The sequence below is a fragment of the Dendropsophus ebraccatus genome, chromosome 1, assembly GCF_027789765.1.
Source record: "Dendropsophus ebraccatus isolate aDenEbr1 chromosome 1, aDenEbr1.pat, whole genome shotgun sequence".
Lineage (NCBI taxonomy): Eukaryota > Metazoa > Chordata > Amphibia > Anura > Hylidae > Dendropsophus > Dendropsophus ebraccatus.
The window spans coordinates 137,683,089-137,689,412 of NC_091454.1; positions in this window are offsets into that span (position 1 = coordinate 137,683,089).

The following is a 6,324-nucleotide window of genomic DNA, read 5'->3' on the forward strand; positions in this document are numbered from 1 at the left end:
TACAGCTACCTTTTATATGCAACTTTCTAATCACATTTTATTACAACTTTTCGGCACCTGATGCGCCATAAAAAGAGCAATTTTGCACTTTGGAATGTTTTGTTCTTACGTCATTTACAGTGCGAGATCAGGAATGGGATAATTTACTAGTTTGGGTGATTACGCACGCGGCGATACCAAATATGTTTATTTATTTTTATTTATTAAATGGGAAAAGGGAGTGATTTGGACTTTAATTAGGGGAGGGGAGTTTTTGTTATTAAATTTTATTTTTTATGTTTTTTGTTATTAAATTTTATTTTTAAATGTTATTTTTTTTTTAAATGTTTCATATTAATTAGAAGCCCCCTAGGGGACTTCTGTATACACAGTACTGATCTCCCATTGATCTAATGGATCGGTGCCTTATTACTCTGGTCTGACCAGATACATAGAATACCGAGCCGGGATCAGCGTCATTCTGACTCTGGGGGCTGACTGGGTAAGAAGAAGGGATCCCCCCTCCGCGATCGCCACCACAGAGAGGCTATGGAGGGCATTTAAATGCAGCTGTCATGTCTGACAGCTGCATTTAAATGTCCTTATTAGCAGGTGCGGCGATCACCCGCACCCACTAATAGCCGCAGTCCCAGGCTGCACAAAGCAGTCGGGATCGCACTGGTTCAGCGGGGGTCGCGGCCCGACCCCTCTCTGAATTCCCCTAACAGCGCCATGACGTATGAGATACATCATGTGTTGTTAAGGGGTTAAAGGGGTTATCCAGCGCTACAAAAATATGGCCACTTTCTTCCAGAGACCGCAGTTTTTGTCTCCAGTTCACATGTGGTTTACAATTAAGCTCTATTTACTTCAAAGGAACTGAGTTACAAAGCCTACAACCAAACTGGAGACAAGAGTGAAGCTGTCTCTGGAAGAAAGTGGCCATGCTTTTGTAGCACTGGATAACCCCTTTAGACTCAGAAATAATAGTACACTGTATGCCACTAGCTCCTAAGCCCTCCCTAGTGTAGGCTTAATAAAGCCAGAATTTTTACTTCTGTATCTGTAAACAATAGTACAGAATACAAGACATGGTACCTTAATATTGACAACCATTTAGGGCCCATTCACACTAGAGATTTGGCGCGGAGATTCTGCCAGAAAACCTCTGTCTGCGCACTATGCACAAGGTGGGGAGATTCTGCCGGGAACCTCCATCCTCGGACTCTGCGCCGAATCCCTCCTGCTATGTCTTTGAATGAAAGGGCTTGCGCGCCACCGCTCTCCACGCAAGCCCTTTCATTCAAAGACATAGCAGGAGGGATTCGGCGCAGAGTCCGAGGATGGAGGTTCCCGGCAGAATCTCCCCACCTTGTCCATAGTTTGAACTGACCCTTAAGGTTGTTACTTTTTAACAACTTATCATGAAAAACTTACTGTAAATTGTGAAACGCCCCCTTATCTAAGAATTGAAGGGGTATTTCCATCTCAACTAATATAGTTAAAAGGATACTTTGGAAAGTTAACTTTTTGTTTGTTTGTTTTTGCTAAAACATAGCTTAAATTAGGTTATATTTCTTTGTAATACACTGTAGTACACTCAGCAAGGGAAGGAATGGGGAAGACACAGATCGTGATCCCTGAGCTAGTCCCCGCTCACTGTCCCTGCCTACTTGCCACTATCAGCCCTAGGCGGCTGCGGACAACTGGGGGACCATCCCTGACTTATGATATGAGGCATAATGAATGCAGACAAAAACAGACAAATAAGTAGGGAAGGTTAACAGTCCGAGGTCAAAACTACTAGGCAGCAAAGGTACAAAAATGAGATCCAGAGAATAGTTGTTCACAAAGCCAAAAGGTCAAGGCAGACGGAAAACCAGGACAGTCAGAGATCAGAAACAGAGGTCAGAAAAGCCAGAAATCAACACATGGAATAACACAAGGAACGCTTGATTGCTAGTGAACTAGACATAATAGCCAGCGAGGACTTAATACCCTGGAAATTATTTATAGGTGGTCAGAGGTCTGGCCCAGAACATGATTGGATCATCCCCCTGATCTCCAACCACAGACCCCGATAACAAAACACCCTGACTGGCAGGGAGACCTGCCAGTCACAGAAATTACCAAAACGAAAAAAAAGGTTAACTGTGAAGTAACCATATGGAATTATGCAAGGGACAGACGGGTGTAGTAAGGAAATCAATTATTGAGGTAGAAGGAGTAGAACAGTCACAAAAACCTGACTACCGGCACCATGTCAGCTGCACACCACAAGCCAAGGGTTGCGCCAAACTCAAGACAGGGATGGGCATGACATGTACATTACAAACATGCTATCACTAGCATCCCCTATCACATCCCCTGCTGATTTACATTTTGAGAGTTACAACAGTGACACTTTAAGCTCTGCGGAATCTGTTATCGCTATACAAATAAATATTATTATTATTTAAGCAACCTTGTCTCCTCCTGGTATGCTCCTTCTTTTTCACTCCTATTGTTCATAGCTTGTTGTTTAGGTTACTGACCACCTTTTTGCTCTGGATAATATATTATACAGTAAATATACACTAATGTCTCTATACATCTACACTCTATCTCCTATCTTTTTATCTATCTATCTATCTATCTATCTATCAATGCTCAATGAATGTATTTGCAAAAATATTCAACATGACAAGCCCTACAATTTTACGTATATTAGTTTAGCTTTAAAGCAAATCTGTACCGCCGGACATGCCCCCAAACCACCGGTACCATTCTGCTGCCTCATTGGGTCTGTCTGCCTGATCGACACTGCGCCACTGGAATAAAGGTTGTTTTTACCCCGAATTCAAGCCTCAGAAGACTGACAGACCCTGGGACCAGGCATGGATTGAGCAAAACAACAGAATCGTATTGGTGGTTTGGGGAGGGGGCATTTGATGATGACAGTACACATTCCGTGCACACAAAACTAAAACTGTGACATACTATTATGGTGGTTTGTAAGAATTGATGTCATTTAGGGTATATTTGTTCATAAAGATAAGTAGGCAGAGAATGGCATGTTTTCTGGCATTTTTTGTGCACGCTTCCTGATAATACTTCAAAGACATCTATACAAAATGTCATAAAGAGGTTTACACTTTTGCACCTTAAGGCCATGTTCACACAACGTATGTTTAGCATAAATCACGGCCGTTATTTATGCTAAATATATGTAGTATTTGAATGAATGGAATCCCGGCCAGAGCGTATACACATTGTATACACTCCGGACGGGATTCCATCCGGCCGCACAGAAAACTGACTTGTCAGTTTTCTACAGCCTCTATTCAGTGAATAGCGGCCGCAGAAAAAATGTCAGTTCACACAATGGAGATGCATGCGCGCACGGGTTATATGCAGTGGGAACATGGCCTAACTGGAAAGTGCAGATAAGTGTCTAGAAAGGGGTGTACTGCTAAGAGGAGCTTTAAAATGTCCCAGATTAATAGCATGTGCCACAATATTAGTACAAAAGCCTGGTATTGCACAGTGTTTGCCTCTAGCTGTACGCTGTCTAAATTTCAGACAGTATTAATAAATCTGACAGATGGATTTGCTTTCCTAATATCAACTAGCGTAAGATGATTAACAGGATATTTGGGAAGCTCTTAATGTGATGTCTCACTAATACTATGATACATGAAATGACAAAAAACAAAGCCTTGTAAAAATAATAGCTACTCATGCACTGAATGCACAGACACTTTTTCTTGAGGCTGGGTTCACACTACGTATATTTCAGTCAGTATTGTAGTCCTCATATTGCAACCAGAACCAGGAGTGGATTAAAAACACAGAAAGGATCTGTTCACACAATGTTGAAATTGAGTGGATGGCCGCCATATAACAGTAAATAGCTGCCATTATTTCAATATAACAGCCATTGTTTTAAAATAACAGCAAATATTTGCCATTAAATGGCGGCCATCCACTCAATTTCAACATTGTGTGAACAGAGCCTTTCTGTGTTTTCAATCCACTCCTGGTTTTGGTTGCAATATGAGGACCACAATACTGACTGAAATATACGTAGTGTGAACCCAGCCTAAGGCTATGTTCACACTATGTAAGTCTCCGGACGTAGCACGTTCCGTGAATAAGCAGCCGGAGATTTACGTAGTTTGCCTACAATGGAAAGTATACGATGTACGGCTGCACAGTTCACACTACGTACGAACTTACGCCCGGATCGTACGCGGCGCCGTAAAAAATGAACCAGACCATTGTTTGAGGACGAAAATGCCGTAACTTACGCCCGTAGCGTAACATAGTGGCGTAACGTAGTGGCGATTTCTTCATTTTTCCACTTTTCTTTGCCGATCCAAAAGGTTCTGTGGGATGTCCAGGGTCAGATCGCTACGTAGGGCACTCGGGAAGCGTAAGTAGACTACGGGCGTAAGTTCGCGGTCCGTACGTAGCCGGCCGCAACTTGCGTAAATTCCCGGCCGGAGTTTAACATGTATATGTCCAGCCGCGAAAATATGCGACCGGACATATACGTAGTGTGAACATAGCCTTAAAGTGTACCTATCATTTCAATAAACTTCTGACATGACACAGTGAAATGTTAGAGGTTTGTATCAGTGGGGTCCATGTGCTGAGAACCCCGCCGATCAACAAAATGAAGGGGTAGATTATAATGGAGCCTATGAAATTTCCAGCAATCGCTGTGCTGGAAGTTCCATAGGCTCCGTTACAATTTCATCCACCGCTACTTTAGCAGTCAGAGTGGAAGAGCACGTCTGCCTCTTTGTTCTAATGATTGTAGCGGTTCTCAGCACCCGGACCCCCACCGATACTAACCCATGACATGTCAGATGTTTGTTTAAATCATAGGTACCCTTTAAATGAGTTTTCCAGGACTATAATATAAACACATCCAAAACATATAAATATGTGAATTTAGATTGTGAGCCCTAATGGGGACAAAGACTAATCTGCCTCTCCATTGTCCCCCTTCCATGCCAGGTCCACAGCAAACTATAGTAATCCATAGTGATCTATATATTGTATATTATATCTTTCACCAACACCTCTGTACTGACAACTGCATGGTTTCTTCACCTAATTATTTGCATTCCCCCTTTGCCATTGCTTTCTGGGACTTGTTTTTACAGAATCTGCGTATATAGGGCAGAGAGAATATTAAATAGCTATAGTAGGTGATTGCCATCCCTTGGCTCCAATGGCAGGACTAAGATAGGGCGTACACACTTTTGGGCTAAGTTCACACTACGTAAAAGTACGGCTGTTGTTGCCATTGGGCTATGCCAGTGAGCATAGCCTTAAATTTCATTTACACGGCATCAAGCATTACAATTCCAGTCCATGAGGGTGCTCCTCCCTGCAATCCTTTAAAGAACCCTTAGCAGTCAGTAAGACATGGATGTTGATTCCTCAGTCAGTTTTATGAATGAGACCCACTATCCATCCTGTAGGTTGTTTAACCTTCAGGGCTTTAGTTGTAAAAATATGTTCTCCTGTAAGTGCTATACAACTCGGCACTGACCAACTATACAGTGTTCCTGCTAACATTCATTTGGGTCACTTACACCGAGATAGGGTATTGAAAAAGCTGGAATAGTGAAATGAAACCATACGGACAGACAAAATTTATGAACGTTCTCCATTGTGCATTTAGTCTGACAGCAAACATATTTAAAAGGAGCCAATCACTATGTCTTAGACTGTTAAGCTAGAAATGAAGCCTAATAACACTCATTTTAGGCTGTCCTTACAGATATTTCACGAATTTCACACTGCCAGCTAACCCCCCAAAATATTCTTGTATTATCTCCAGCGCGTATGCCAATCACCTGTTAACTAGGCATGTGGGTGATTTCTGCTGGGAGCTAGTCACGCCTGGCAGAAAATCACCTGTAATCGTGCCTCTCTGGGCATGATCACAGTGCAGGATCTGCAGCATCAATGAGGGGCCGCTCATATATTTCTCTGAGCTCCGATATCTTCATTGGGCCGGAAAGGCAGTGGGGATTGACGCCAATGTACTGTGCATGTTCAACCATGTGAAGACGTGGGAGATCAGGGAAATGCGAACGGCCCCTCAGAGATGTATCATGTCCTGTGACCATTCCCAGAGAGGCATGACTACAGCCGAATTTCCCACCAGTCGTGATTAGTTCAGAGCAAAAGATCACCCACATGCCCAGGTGATTCGCATATGCCCTGAGATAATAAAAGTATATTTTCAGGGGTTATGGTGCGTTTACACAGACAGATTTATCTGACAGATCTTGGAAGCCAAAACCAGGAGCAGACTATAAACAGGGATCAGGTCATAAAGGAAAG